This window comes from Megachile rotundata, chromosome 9 (assembly GCF_050947335.1).
Source record: "Megachile rotundata isolate GNS110a chromosome 9, iyMegRotu1, whole genome shotgun sequence".
Classification (NCBI taxonomy): domain Eukaryota; kingdom Metazoa; phylum Arthropoda; class Insecta; order Hymenoptera; family Megachilidae; genus Megachile; species Megachile rotundata.
Genome location: NC_134991.1, coordinates 3,616,704 through 3,632,066, shown reverse-complemented (window position 1 = coordinate 3,632,066; position 15,363 = coordinate 3,616,704). Strand labels below are relative to the sequence as shown.

Below are 15,363 nucleotides of genomic sequence, written 5' to 3'. Positions count from 1 at the left end.
TTACGCTCCTGTCCCGATAATTTACATGCTTTGTGATTCTGTCCAGTAATATTATTCGTCCGAAAAAGGAGACGATAATTTATACTGGAAATTTGCGGATCGCAATTTGTCTGATCGATCGCGGCGTAAACATTTTCCACACCAGCTCTTTGTACAATGTTGCGAGAGAATAATGTTCTTATTAACGAGTCTATTACACGGTTAATTTGTCGTAATTGCCAAGGAAGCGGATTGCGTTCGTTGCGCGAACAGCGGCCCGATTTGACGTCTCGACATGATTTACACGCTGGAGATAAAGAGTCTTCGATTAAAGCGCGCCTCTCATCCCGAGGGCGTATTCAAGCGTTTATAATGTAATTACGTTTCGTCTCTGTCCTGACCTTTCCCCGCGGCCTTCTGTGATCAACATTTTCTCCTACTGTGTCATTCGGAATGGGTAGCTTTATTGCTTTATTGTGATTTGCTACAATCTGCTTCTTGTTACAAACGACTCTAGACGATTAAACGAAGTATCACAATGTTGACGTGCAAGGTATTAATCTACTTCAATCAATTATTCTCATTTAAGGACATGGACCTAAATCTTATTTATTATAGGGGCGAAAAGGGATCGATGAATAGAGAACATATATAATTACAAATGTGTTGTTTCTTAATATATTGTCAATGTACGACCACATTTAAGCATAACGTTTATGACAGTGCAACATTACAATTTGCTATTTTATTAATAATCATTTGCAATAATGAATTAGATTAAAATAATAATTGCTTATGCATCCATATTCATTTGATAGGACTAAGGTAGTTATTCTGATTTTTACTTTCAACTTCGATATGTGAAATACATTTCATTGTTGACAAAATATTAGATTTAGATAATTGTACACTTCAAAACTGATTGTCCACAGGAAATATTTATGACATCCTTATTAAGAGATAATGTTTAAATTCAATTATTATAAATATTTCTTAAACATTACAAATTATTATTTCTGGGCATATTAAGTAATCTGTGCATATCTTTATTCAGGGAAAATATTTATTATCAATAACTGAAAGTAGTTTTTGTTTATGAACTGCTTACAATTGAATTGACAATAATATAAGAATCCTTACATAAATAATGAAATGTAAACTTGGTTATTAAAGAAAAATTGGGTAGATAATATTGAGTTTTATTAGATAACAGATGAAAAAATTAAATAACTATTAGGTCGAGTCATAAGTAACTTCCGATGCAGCTAAATAGATTTTATTGTGTGTATGGTGAGATTATGAAGGTATAAGTCATCACGAGTTGTTGAAGTCAAATTTAACGACTACTGCGGATAAATACATTCAGCAATTGCAAAGAGTGCAAGAGAAACTCCTAGAAAAGCGCCCTGCACTCGTCAATCGCAGAAATGTCATTCTTTTACACGACGACGCGCGACCGCATACAGCAAGGGTGACTCAAGAAAAAATTTTTGAGCTTGGATGGTCTGTTTTACCACATCCACCTTACTCCTCAGATCTTGCCCCGACAGACTACCACCTTTTCTGTTCCTTACAAAACTTTTTAAATGGAAAAACCTTCAATTCTGAAAAGCAAGTCAGGCAGGCTGTTGAAAGCTTCTTCCAGTCCAAACCAACCACATTTTACAAGGAAGGAATTGATAAACTACCAGGAACATGGGAGAAGGTTATAGAAAATAGTGGTGAATATATAATAAAATAATATAATTTTGTTGTTTAATGAGAACGAAATAAATGTCTGATAAAAAAACGGAAGTTACTTATGACTCGACCTAATATATAACGTAAAAAAAATTGATAATTAATCGTTAAAGGTTGTAAAATAGATACGAATCTATGAATAAAATTTTGAAAGCAAATATGAGTTCTGTTCAATAAATTGCTTGATAGAAGGGGACATTTATATAATTTTTAGATAATGTGTCACTTAAATTTTCATAAAAATTGAATATATATTTATAAATTTTGTTACGACAGTAATTAAAGAATTAAAAAAAAAATTCTATATTTCTTTAAAAAATTGCAATATTTCATAAGTAATGTTTATATATTGATATTAGATAGATGTTCTTTTACGCGATTTTTGTTCGTTTATTAATCTTTGCACCAATCGCGTTCCTTAATCCTTTTACGGAAGTAAGGATGTTTCAAGAGTCGAAAATGCCTTTCCTTTTTTTTATAAATGAAATAATGCTTGAAATGAAAAACTGGAACTCGATTGATAAATGGAACTGCTCTGATCGCTAGACGAAATGCAAGTGATCGTCACTTTGAAAACCTTTTCACTCTGAATGTGTCTGTTCGCTATAGATTGCAATAGTAATATGCACAATTGTCTGAACTGAACTTGTTCTCTTATTAGTTTCTTGTAAACTGATTCATTTCTCTGTCCTGTCCAATCTGATTAGCGATTGAGCTTCCGGAAGTTGGTCTAGCATGAATGTCATCAAAGGTAACCAATCAAGTGGTTGTTTGACCTTTGAAAAGATATGACATTAGTTTTGATCAGCCGTAGACACTTCCATTGTATGCCCGCCATAAATCCTGCTGCTGTGGTGCACGTGGTAACTAGTATATGGTTCAAGCCCGATACATAGGGAACCCACGTCCTTGAAGTATGCTTAATGAGAAGACCTCTTGATAGGTCTCGTCTCTGACTTCACAGAAAGCACCACAGGAGGTTTGGTGAAGACACGGGACAGAGATTCAGAGATGGTGCAAGTCAGCTCAGAATTGCGAGTATCAATTTCTACATACGACGAACAAGACAACAATTACAGAGATTAAATAAATAACAAACATGAGTGGACTGTATTTCATGTTAAAACTATATATTTATAGCTCCACGGAACAGATAGATATTAATCAAAGTTTAATGGATTGGAAATATAAAACATTAATATAGCAGTAAGAATGTACGACAAAAAGGTTACGAATAATTTATGAATTCATGATTTTATAATAATACTTACTATTTATTTAAAATTTGACTACATTGTAATTCCGTTACATATTCTATTCAAACACTGTATTATTACAAAAAATATCGAATAATACTGCTTTATCGCTGGAGCATTTAAGTTTCAGTGTCTTCAAAACTCATATCATTTGCCGGTAAAGAAAATTATACAGTCGTACAAGCAATGTATTAACTACACTTGATAACACATATATGAGATCATAAATATGTATACATTTTTTAATTATTTATGAAGTATTGTGACAGCTGTAACATACAAAGTGTGTACACTCTAGTTTTGATTTTCTGAGGAAAATAGCAACTCAGGAAAACAGGTAACCATCACCTAAAAGAACATTCACTTCGTCCAATTCATTACAAGCATTTTTGAAATCGATAAATGACCAAATTTTTGTAAGAACATGCTTGCTTTTAAAAACAAGTTGTTCTAATGCACACATGATGTTTCAAATACATGATTTTAAAAATCACATCAGAATGTAACTTAAAATTTTTTATAATTAATTTTATATTTACAACAAAAGTACCTGAAAGGTTTAATATGAAAAAAGCAACTTATTATAGTGTAATTAGTTAAAAAATCTGAAAGTATCTTGGAAGACTTACTCTTAGGCCGCGTTTATATTACGCCAGTAAGCCGTGCCTGAGAATCGTGCAGTTAGGTAGTCGAATTTTTGCGTTTTTTACTTTGCCTGAATCTTCACATTTGCGTTAGAAAAGGACGGGTAAAATGACGTCGCGACGTATGTCCTGGTGGAAGGAAGGCAAGAAAAAACAGAAACCATTTTTCTTTTCCAACAATAGACCTGGTACATGCAAAGTCAAAAACGCAAAAATTCGACTACTTACTTGTTCGGGCCTGTGACACGACATACTGGCATAATATAAACGCGCCTTACTTTAAAATTCATATTTTCGCATGCGCTGTCCGAAATCAGTATATCTAATGCTATCTACCGATGAATTATAGAATTAACTGAATTAAAAATAGACGTAGAATTTAGAATGAATAGAAATTAGAAAATGATATTCTTATGTATTGCGGATGCTTGAAAATTGCTCAATGGACACCAAAACGATTAACAATATAGATTTATAATGGGTTTGACGTTTTATACTTTAAAATTAAATAAAATTGCACTTATGGACTTGTAGCTATCTTGTAGATAATATCAATTCCTGTTTTCCCTCAGTAGATAAAGTCAAAATGAAATTAATTTTATAATTTCGTATTAAAAATTCCTTCATTGTTGAATATGATATTCTTTTTGAAACCAGTTAGTTAATAACGATCCATCATTCTGAAAGCATCCAAAATATTTAGTATCTAACAAATAAATTAATTTGTAAGTAGAATTTAAGATTTCATATTTATACTTTAATAAAGGTAATTTGACTAATTCAAAATATAAAAGGAGCATAAATTTTGTAAATAAATTGTTAATTGAAATTTACGTCATATACTGAAAAATTTTTAAACAGCTACATGTAGGAAATGAGAAATAATAGAGCCAAGGCATTGATTGCAGATTCAATGACTAAACTTTGAATATAGTTTAAAGTTATTTAATGTTGCATTCCCAAATATACTGCAATATTGAAGAAAATCAATATTTATGAAACAGTAATGAAAGCTATAACTTGTGCCATCTGACAGTGAATAGTGGAGATAACAAAATAGGATATGGCCATACTTCGGAAAATCACCATGTTCCGATTCTGGCCAAATTTTGCAAACATGCTCCTTTTTTCAAAAGGAAACATCTGTAAAAACGGTTTTTGGCGACTCGAATGAAAATTTTGTACTGTTCCCATATTATTCCCAATATTACCGACGAAACATAATACAGAGGGCAAGCTGTTCTGAACAAATAATCCACATCTTCAGACCCGCGGAACACACATTTCAAACAGCATTTCTATATTGACAATATATACGTTAATGGTACTCAATATTGACGCCTCCACCAAATACTACACCGGACATAATCAGACAGTGTTCCTGCAGTTCCTAATAAATTAAGCAAGTATCTGAAATAAAAGATCCTTCATTTGCAGCTTTCTGGACTGTCACACTGACACACACGACTGACTCACTGACCGTTTTCCGAAATTTCGCCATATTTTTAAAACTATTTTCCACAGGTAGATAATATCAAACTCTGTTTTATCATACTTATATCTACTGGTAAAATCAATTTTTAGTTTTAGGAAATTAATTATGTGACTTTATAACTTTAATTCTTTTGTTGTAAATTACGATACTTTTCCTGTAAATAGTTAGTTAGAAAAATATCACTATTACGAAAACATGTAAAAATACTTTTAAGCTCATTAACACTTTAACGACCGCTCACACAACACATGTGTGATAGCCGGAACAACCGTTCACGACCGCTCACACAACATGTGTGTGATGCTACCGCCGAAGGTTGTTGTCCAGTGCCACACTTTCTGTGTGATAATTTATGAAAGTAAACAAGTGTGGATATTGCTATTGGCTTCGTATTTCATCGCCACGTCTTTGATTTTAGGTAATTATTGCCTATTTTTAATTTTACATTTTACACTACAGTGGTGTACCATGTAAATTATGGAGCAAATGTCGGCGCTCTACGAAATATTAAATTTGTTGTTAAATTGTTGTCGTTTTTTGTTTTATGTTAACTTTTTCGTGAATTTAATAAAGTTCTTTTAAATTAATTCTTCAAAAATACTGCCGGCCCCTGGCGACGTTTGACTGTGTAAACGTGCGGTCGTTAAAGTGTTAATCAATTAACTAATTAATTTGTAATTGGAATTTAGAATTTTACGTTTAAGTGTTAAAATAATTGATCTGCTTAACTTAAATTATTACAACAAAAAGTGCTATAAGCAAAAATTCTTAATCAAAATGCCCGCCAAAATCCTAAAAATGCTTAGTCATCTAATGGAACTATGAACTAATAGAAACAAATTTAAAATACATTATCATCTGAAACACAGACCGTTTTAATATATTAGACAATAGAATGCTTTAATAGCGCTATAAAATGGTTTTAGTGTTTCTCATGTATTTACTACATATATTTTTTTTTTTATATACTTCGTGTAGTTCTTTTATATCAAAGGTGTATAGAGCGAAATATTTTTCATTTTCCTTTTTAACGATTTTAGCGTCTTATGATAGTACACTTCCAGTCCTACTGATGATGCGAAATATTTTATTCGTCTCTGAAATCGTTAATTTTCAAGGAAACCGCAGTGTTTTACTAATACCGTCATTCACTGCTCTTAATGCTTTCAAAAAAATTCAATTAATATTGATTGATATATGTCAAATTGTTGCGAGAAGCAATATACATATAGTAGCTAAAATTGTATTGGAAATTTAGTTTTGTTAGTTTCGACCTTCCACTGCTGAATTTTTATGTTTACGTATATAGTCCTTCAAATCTACTACAAAGACGTTTTCCTGACTTTGTTGTGCCCGTAGAACAATTTGCAAACATCAACAAATTGTTAAATTTTATTCTATAAAAGAAAGGGAATTCTGTCGGTATATCAGTTCAACGTTTGACCGCCAGATGATACTAGCAGTACTGTTTTCAAACATGCTCGTGCCATGATACGATAATAAATAAAATTCACATACAAATGAAGCTTGCACATTGCTTGTAACATTTAAATTAATTACTTTACAATATGTTATTGTATTTATATCTTTCTGCGCATTAAATCGTTGAGGGATTTTCGTAATGAAAACAAAATATAATTACAAACCTTAGCTTACATTTTGATATACATAGTTCCTAAAATTACATTACTGAAACATAAAGTGCGTTACAAAACAACTTTTTGTTAAAAGTTAGCATATAATTGCGGAAATTTTATTATTTATTGTTTACAAAAATACCTTTTATAAATTAGGTACTGTTCATGTCATTGCCTTAAATATTGCGGATGGTGGTTAAATATGTTCTCGCTGCCATTTTTTTCCAAAGAAGTAAAATTTAAATTTTAATGTATAAGGTATACTATAAATGTATAATATATAGTTTATAACATACAATATATGATGTAAATATATAATGAATAATATTATACAGGGTGTATAAAAAAGGTCGGAACCCTTGAATTTTTCGAAAAATATAAGTTTTATCAAAAAATGGTTCAGACAAAAGTTGTAGGGTTTAAAAAGTTCTATTTACTGGCAATATAATTTTGACCTTGAAGGGTCACTGGAAGGTCACGTTAAGGTCACTTCAATTTTTTTAAAATGGAACACCCTATATATTTTTGCATACTCTTGTAGCTTACCTCGAGAGCTTTTTAAAACACTATGATAAAGTATTTTTTAATTAAAAACTTTTTGAGTTATTAAGGTTTGAAAGTTCCAATAATTTTGACAAATTACAAAATATCTTACAAAATATTCATTTTTCAATAATCTTACCCTAATACTTTTATGCACAGAATAATGAGATAAATTGACTGGCGTAAAGAAAATACACAATTGCTTAAAAAAAAATAAGTAAATAAATTTTCAAACAATTTTTTTTAAACAATTGTGTATTTCTTTACGCTAGTCAATTTATCTCATTATTCTGTGCATAGAAGTATTAGGGTAAGATTATTGAAAAATGAATATTTTGTAAGATATTTTGTAATTTGTCAAAATTATTGGAACTTTCAAACCTTAATAACTCAAAAAGTTTTTAATTAAAAAATACTTTATCATAGTGTTTTAAAAAGCTCTCGAGGTAAGCTACAAGAATATGCAAAAATATATAGGGTGTTCCATTTTAAAAAAATTGAAGTGACCTTAACGTGACTTTCCAGTGACCCTTCAAGGTCAAAATTATATTGCCAGTAAATAGAACTTTTTAAACCCTACAACTTTTGTCTGAACCATTTTTTGATAAAACTTATATTTTTCGAAATATTCAAGGGTTCCGACCTTTTTTATACACCCTGTATGTGTAGTACAGTATTCATTCCGTAAATGTTAAAAAGATCTCTACCGTAAATGTTAAAATTCTATCCCCACTACTGGGGGGATCCCCCTTGAAATCAGTCAAGAATGAAACAAAATCAATCGCCGAAACGACGAGGATCGAATATCGGTGAGACGCATCCTAATGCAAGCAAAGGAAAAGATTGTAACTTTCTTACTTCTTACTATTTTTTCATGAAACTTTTACTGTTCTTTTTGTCTAGATTTCCTGATTAAAATGACACCAAACATGATATAATTACGTTAACAATTGCGTGTGTAACGAGTGATTAACGTTTTTAACATAAAAGAGGATGGCGAATGGAAAAGAAAGAGAGGCAGAAGGTTGAAGCGTTCGGCAAACATGAAAGACTCGTGCGTGTTCTGTCTTTTAAATTTAAAAATCAAAATTCTTTATTTTTGGTTCTTCGCGAATGAAACTTTGATTATCGTATTCGTCTCGTTTTTCTGATTAAAATGGTACCAAACACGGTATAATTAAAATCACAATTACTTGCATAGCAAGTCTTTAGAAGGAATTCGCACCTCTACCGTAAATGTTACATCCCAAACTTTTATGGCTTGTTACAGAAGTAATTACGATCGTAATCATATCATGTTTGGTGTCATTTTAATCAGAAAAACGAGACAAATACGATGGTAAAAGTTCCATTGACGAAAAACCAAAAATAAAGAATTTTAATTTTTAAATTTAAAAGACAGAACACGCACGAGTCTTTCATGTTTGCCGAACGCTCAAAATTCTATCCCTCCTTGTCTTTTGAATCGCTGAATCTTTCTACGTTCAGCACACTACAAAAAATGTAGGACCTCTACCGTAAATGTTACAATCAAGACCGGCAAGAGTAACATTTATGGAGTGAATACTGTATACAGTAATGTACAATGTATAGCGCATAATGTGTGATGTATAATGTGTAATGTATAATATGTAATGCATAATAAATAATGTATAATACATAATGTATAATACACAATATATTATACAATATAATATATATGTAATGTAAAATGTGGACAATGTATATTATATCATTTATACGACAAAAGTACAATTTTTTACAATTTTCGCCAAGTAAAACATTGTACTATCTTTTAATATTATAATACTTAAGAGGAGTGTTAGATATTATTTGTGTGTACAATATATACGGAATTCAGGAAAAAAAAATGTTTTTGCCAGGTGTGGGGTTCGAACCCACGCTCCCAACCGGGAACCAGAGCTTAAATCTGGCGCCTTAGACCGCTCGGCCAACCTGGCTTGTTGGTGACAGATTTCTTGTAATGTTATATCCAGTACAGTTCAACAATGACGAAATACCTTTATTATTTATATATTTAAATATCAAACGTAATAAAGTATATATATTACGTAAAAAATTTTCCTTTCCTACATTTGTACAATTCTGTACATTTATAAACTTTTTTATGTTGTGTAATTAATCTCTTTAAAATATCGTGGTTGACTACTATTTCATTAATAATTAAGTATTATTTATTTTCCATAATATTAATCAAATAATAATATTCATAAATAATAACTATATTTTAAATGTATAGAAATTTTGTTGCATATAAAGGTTATTTAAGTTAGTGACCGTATGTTATACACTGCGGTGCAGAACTATAGCACCACTTACAATTTTAGAAGATTCTAACTTTGGAATAACAATACATAAAAATCATCTATATGAAATTGAAGGGTATAGTGAACGATGAACTTTAGTAAAAATTTGTTGATATTATTTTACTACATATATATGAAAATATAACATGAAAATTAATTTTTTCATCGTTGCATAACTATAGCACCATGTGAATAAATGTCAAATATATACACGATTTTAATATCTTGTAGGGCCTCCTTGTTTTGTTATAAGTTGGAAAATTCTATCTGACATGCTTTCGATGTGTTTTTGAAGAATTCGTTAGCTAATTTCATTACATGCTTTTAGTATTGCGTTTTTTGTTTCTAAAATATTTTCATACTGTCGATTTTCGACATAAACTTTTCGAACAATAATGGCTCAAATATTTTCCATCGGGTTTTGGTCTGGTGGTCATGCTGGCCATTTAATAACATTAATTTTGTTTCTTTCCAGCCATGATACTGTTTTCCGATTGGTATGTACAACAGCGTTGTCCTATAAAAGTCTTATAAAAGGTAACAAATTGTCTGATAAAATTGTGGTGTACTCATCACTACCCTTTTTTTTCGATGGAAAAGCCAATTACAACATGCCGTCAATGCAAAAGGCACCGCAAACCATAACACTTCGTCCGCCAAAATTTCTCTTTGAAAAGTATTGTTGCTCTTTTCGGAGATCTCGCCAATATGAATTATAGCCATCCAGACCATCAAGATTAAACTTTTTTTCATCCGAAAATATAACCTTATTATCAATGATAAAAGTTTAAGCAAATTGGTGTAAAAAGATTTTGACATCTAAGGTTAACTCACGCTTTTCCAGTCGCGATACATGTTCGCTCGAGCGTATTCAAGCCTCGCAACATTATGCCGTGGTAGAAGTTTTGGTGCAGATTTTAATTTCTGCCTCACCATGTTAGGATTACTTTTCAAAACTCGACGTACTGTCCACCGAGAAATATTTAAGTTGAGTTCCTTCTTAATTTGGTTACGGCTGTTTTGGCTGTTACTGGCTGCTTTTACAATTGCTCGTTCGGTGCGGGGACTGAATTTTTTCTTTGAACCATCCTTTTTATTATTACCATAATTAACAGAATTATTTAAGAAAATCAAAATGACTTTATGTAAGCACCCTAGCCTATGGGCAATTTCCTGTACACTAATTGTATCTTCCTTAAACGTAAAAATTTTACCCTTCTCCTCTTCGGTCAAATATTTACCACGTGGCATTGTTCAACAAAGAGTATTGTCAAATTTTAATTTGTACTTTAATAAAAAATGTAATTATTTAGCTTCAGTGAGTTTGTAATTGAACTGGATGGAGAAAAGTTAATTTAATAATATTGGTGTTATAGTTACGCAACAAGCCAAAATCACATTTTTGATTATATCGTTTCTAATAGAAGAACAACTGCAATGATACTTAATATAAAATTTATTGCGACCCATACCATTTCATCTCCTGCAATTGATTTTTTGCATTTTAACTCTGAATTACAGAACAACTAAAAAAGTAGATGGTGCTATAGTTATGCACCACAGTGTAGGTGGGTGAATAATTGCTTTTTTTGATACAGTCATTTATTTTAACATATTTGTAAAAAATAATTATTATATTTATACAAAATATGAAAATTGTTATCGCTGTTAAGACAACTAACATTCTTCAATTATATGTTAATTTTGTAGTAAATACGAAATTATGAAATAAAGGATGTTGTAACTGTAATTATTTAAAATATGATATTTTGTTTTTCAATTAAAAATATCTTCCAAGTTTCACTTAGAATTGTCTTTAAATGTATTTCGTTATAACTATTACTTTATGTAAAAGTAGTTGTTGAAAACGTAAAGAAAATAACAGAAACTAACAAACAGAATTGGGATTAATTTTTTATTTATTAACGAAAACAAAAGTATACAATTCGTAATACAGTGACGACGACGATAGTTAACAAAAATAATTGACGACATATAATATATAATAAATATAGTAAATATATAATATATATTATATATAATAAACGATCACAATACGTATTTTCAATAATATACCAATTAATAATAATACAATAATGAATAAATATTAAATAATCTGCAATAACTATGAAATAATAATTATGAAATAATCAATAATTTGTGAAAATAAGGAACGCAATACTTCATCAACAATAATAGTGAAAATTGGAAAAAGAAAATTAAATTTGTATCGCTTTGTATATGTCGAGTTCGAGGCGCGTGAGGACGGAACGACCGAACCGAGCGGCGGCTATCGAAAGAGTGATAACGGGTCTTAATCCATCGCGGCTCGGACCCCGCCGAGTCACGTGGACCTTCCCCCACTACGGACAATACCGATTCGAAAACGATTCGAAAACGATTCGAAAACCTAGTGGCTTTGCTCTTGGGTTAGCCTGAACATCTTGAAAAATTACCGAAGTAATTTCCGTCCGTCGACCCTCACAACAAGAGATGCCTAGTATCTCCCTAACGGAGTTTCATGAGGCCTCAGAGGGACGTTGTGAACGCCCCCCCAGCCGCGGTTTGACGGCCCCAGGTTCGCATAAAGCGCCCCCGTGCACGCAAAGAGATCACCTACCAGTCCATCAATTAACAATAAATTATAAACAATTAACAATTTAACAATTTAAATGCCTCTCGTTTCGACTCGTTATTCCTTCGTATCCTTCACAAACGTCCCCATAACTCAAATTATTATATTTAATACCAAAATCGCAATAAAATTAATCAATATCGGTAATTATAATATAAACTAAATGAAATATTCAAGCGTTCCTGCATTCAACAGTAGACATTAAATTTAGACATTTTTGTTTATCGATAATAGATATTTCGTCATTTTTAAGTAAAAAGTTTAATAATTATGACCAAATAATTTTTCTACTCAAAGAGCCAACAGAATTGTTAACGACGTAGAGATAAATTATAATACTTAATTATAATTATTATTCTAAAATCATTTTGAACACTTCCATAATAATGACAATGTTCTCTAACAATTGACAATACTGCTGCCATGGTGTTGAAAAAATAAACATAGAAAATATACAGTGAGGAATGCATGGATCACTAATTTTCATCTTTACCCAAATTATAAATGTAAATATATTAATGGATGTAGTTTGCTGTACGTAATTTTTTATACAACTTCAAAAGCATTAATGTAATGAAATAAAATATGTTAAAAATACTTCAAATTAATATATGTATATTATTAAATATATAATAATATAATTTAACATTGTTTTTGTATTGACCTAACAACTGAAAACACACGATTCATTTGAACGCATTATAATACAAAGGAAAACATCTAATTTAATAATTAAGTTATTATAATCGAAGAAAACATATTGAATAACAGAACATCTATCTATCTTTAGAAAAGAGCTATATTAAACATCACTTTTGTAGCTATTTGAAACTCTGAGTATTGCGTAAATTGCGTTACACATGTTGCGTAAACTCGCTATCGGATATACATCCAATAGTCAGATTCATTGATTATGACTATCAGTGACAGTATCTCCTGTTACATTTTATTTTTTTAGCTGAAAACGGAATGTCCATTTTGTAATTTTCTTTTATAGATTTCTCAAAAAGATCGATTCTTTCGTGTAGTACAAGTAAATTCTGCCTCTGACCCTTAATTTTGTAAATTCAACTAAGGAGTATCTCAAAAAGTGGTGGGTGACGAGTATTTTACTTGCTTTAAATAATGTTTTAATACATTTAAATATTTATTACAAAAATACATGTTTTTGTACATATGTATACAGGGTGTTCAGAAATTTACTAGCCAACGTTTTTTTCGTAAACGACTGGTACGAGAAAAAAATGAAAGAGGAAAAAGTGGTAGTGTTTTTTATAATCAACATAAAGAAGTATATATTTTTTTTGTGTTTATGCTATTTTTTGAGATTTGAAGGTAACCTTCAGTTTTTTAAATGAAATGGTATATATTTTTTTATATCATACGAAAGGGCGTATCGAAATGAATTCAATGATGTGTAACGTCCCGTGGAACCTTTTCTTTTTGTACATTACCCACCAACTGGAATGATTCATTTATCGACAGTACATCAGGTATCTATTACCATATCTATCAAATTCGACAGTCGGTAATCAGTATATATTATATATATTCATTTATAATAATTATCTTATGATTTTGATTTAGAGTAGGTAATATTTCCCGTAAAAGTAATTGAATATTAAGTTAGAATGCTTAAACCAAGATTATGTATTATTTTATTTTAATTCTAATAAATAGTTTTGTATGAGAAATTTCCGTTATGCTATGATGTGCCTACGTGCCGCGATGCACGCCCCGAAATCCTTGAGATCAGCGCTAATCCTAGAAAAAGATACAGATACTATTTCTATTTACGGCATTATTGGACATTAAATTAATTAATTAACTAAATCAATTTATATACTTAAAATCAACCAGTACTAAACTATTCATGGCCGGAACCAAAATTATTTCCTTCAATTAAAAAGCTGTAAATCGGAATAGATTCGGTTCACGTGGAATTCGTACGCAATTGATTAGAAAAGGACAGAAAATGTATTTTTCGCTAAAACACCATTTTACTATTATTTTAATACCGAATTGTTAGCCAGAAATTAAAAATCGACATTTAAAACATAATTAAACCATCCGATTTTATAACTAATGTATAATAACGAATTTATATGAAAATTTAGATATTCTGACGTCACAGAAATTTCAGGAATTCGGCGAACCTGCGAGTATAAAAGGGCGAGCGAAACCCGTCTACAAGCAGAACAGTTTTCGAAGTCGAGCTATTCACAAGTCTCTTTGATAAGAATAACTAGGAACAGTTTTCGCTGTCAAGAGCCGCAACGAATCTTGATACTTGATTGGTCAAACTGGTATACGCCATTTGGATACTTGGTCGTGGGTCGTTTTAGTAGCAGGCTAACGCAGGGCTCCCCATTCAAACGTTCTCGTATCTGAAACTCCTTTGGGAGAGAGCTATACTTAGCGCCAAGAAAGGCTAAGATATCAAAACGATAGCTCTCAGCTACTCATATTTGATTTTTCGTCGGATTGCTAACGCGCCTTCAGATTCTCGGAGCTCGCTCTGGGCTCCGCATTTGAGCGGCTTGGTCTCTGAAGCCCGTGTTTTTTGGGTAGCAGTTCAGCAATCACGACTTTATGTTAGAATCAATTGATTTGCTACCCTGTCAGACTTATATTGTTCACCTAATTCTGGTATCGTTGGGTCGTTTTAGTAGCTGGCTAACGCAGAGCTCCCTAATTAAGCGACCTGGTTTCGGCTGTCAGTATTCGTTTTGGCTAAAAGGGTCATGGACCATTAGTTGTCGAGTCAAATCATAAGAATAATTGTTCCGAAGAAATAATTCATTAGATACAAATAAATTTTGGTAGTTTGGGTTAATAAAAGAATACTGTTCTCACTCCAGCATAATCTTTGTAGTCGACTACACCACGTTAGATTTTGCGGAAGCGTATTTAGGTACACTCAGAGAATCACATTTAGGTCGGATTCCTCGCAGCGGTAGACTATATAGCGCTAATATTAATTTATATGTATAAATCAATCGTACAAGTCCAGTTAAATTTCGTCATTGCGATAGCCTCAAATACAAGAATCAAATATAAATGTATAAAGAATACCAAATTTAGTTACCTTTATAAAAGTAAAGTTA

General features: G+C 31.2%; 1 non-coding gene across 1 annotated transcript; it reads right to left on the bottom strand.

The window, feature by feature from the left end:
- Positions 1–9,171: 9,171 nt before the first annotated feature.
- Positions 9,172–9,255, bottom strand: TRNAL-UAA (transfer RNA leucine (anticodon UAA)). The gene has a single exon. It is a non-coding gene; the product is annotated as a tRNA-Leu (tRNA).
- Between the last annotated feature and the right edge of the window lie 6,108 nt (positions 9,256–15,363).